Here is a 949-nt window from a genome sequence, read left to right on the forward strand (position 1 = left end):
TCAAGGTTTAGCTCAAGATTGATATTCTAGTGTGTGTGTCTGTGTGTGCACACGTGTGTGTACACGTGTGTGTGTGTGCGTGTGTGTGTGTGTGTGTCTAATAGTCTCTGCTTGGATATCTTTAACATCTCTTTAGACTTACCTATTCATGTGGTTATCAGAGGTGGGAAACAGGGAGGTGGACAAGGGTTAGCGAGAAATTAGTTAAGGGTCACAAAGATTGCTTGTCTTGTAAACATGCGTATACTAATTATCCTAATTTGATCACCACATTTTGTATACGTGTTGATATTGAACTCTGTACCCTGCAAATATATATAATCAATTATGTTTCAATTTAAAAAAGCTTATCTGTCCATATTAGTCTCTAGATATGCCCCAAAACAATTACTCTTCAGACTTCTTGATCTCCATAAATGCTATCAACATACACACATGTGGTTTGCTGAAGCCAACCCTGGGAATTATTCATAACAATTCTCACAATTTTTACATTATCCTTATTCTCTATCAAACATATAACTTTTTTCTTTTCTGTTTAAGGCTCCCAATTAATAATACTTATTTTCCTTCCAAGTACCAGCTTTATTACTGGTAAAATTGTCTTAGGATGAGACTTTTCTCCCTCCAAATTCTGCCCTCCTGGCAACTTCATATGTGGGGAATTGGGAGAGTTGAATTCAGGATCATGGTCTGTTTCACAGCATGTCTAGTAAAAAAGAAAAAGCCAAAGAGAGGCAAAGTGCATGTCCATAATGGTCTTTATGGCCTTAATGCTTCCAAGTAAAAAAATGCAATATAAATAGATGTCACACTCTTGCTATTTCAAGAACTAATTAATTCACTTCTCTGCTTTCATGGAGAAACCTGTGAGAAGAGAGGGCAAATGCTTCTTTGTTTTTTTGTGAGATGTTGGAAATTTTTCTTTTTTGATATTTGGCGAGAGTAT

At 36.0% G+C, this 949-nt stretch overlaps 1 protein-coding gene across 1 annotated transcript in view; it reads left to right on the plus strand.

Annotated features, from left to right (window-relative positions):
• The window catches only part of LOC103608839 (C-type lectin domain family 6 member A-like), a gene marked incomplete at its 3' end in the record, with an annotated part of 9,974 nt that overhangs the window by 7,028 nt on the left and 1,997 nt on the right, over window positions 1-949 (plus strand). The window lies entirely within an intron of this gene.

The sequence above is a fragment of the Galeopterus variegatus genome, unplaced genomic scaffold, assembly GCF_000696425.1.
Source record: "Galeopterus variegatus unplaced genomic scaffold, G_variegatus-3.0.2 Scaffold8910, whole genome shotgun sequence".
In the NCBI taxonomy this organism is placed as follows: domain Eukaryota; kingdom Metazoa; phylum Chordata; class Mammalia; order Dermoptera; family Cynocephalidae; genus Galeopterus; species Galeopterus variegatus.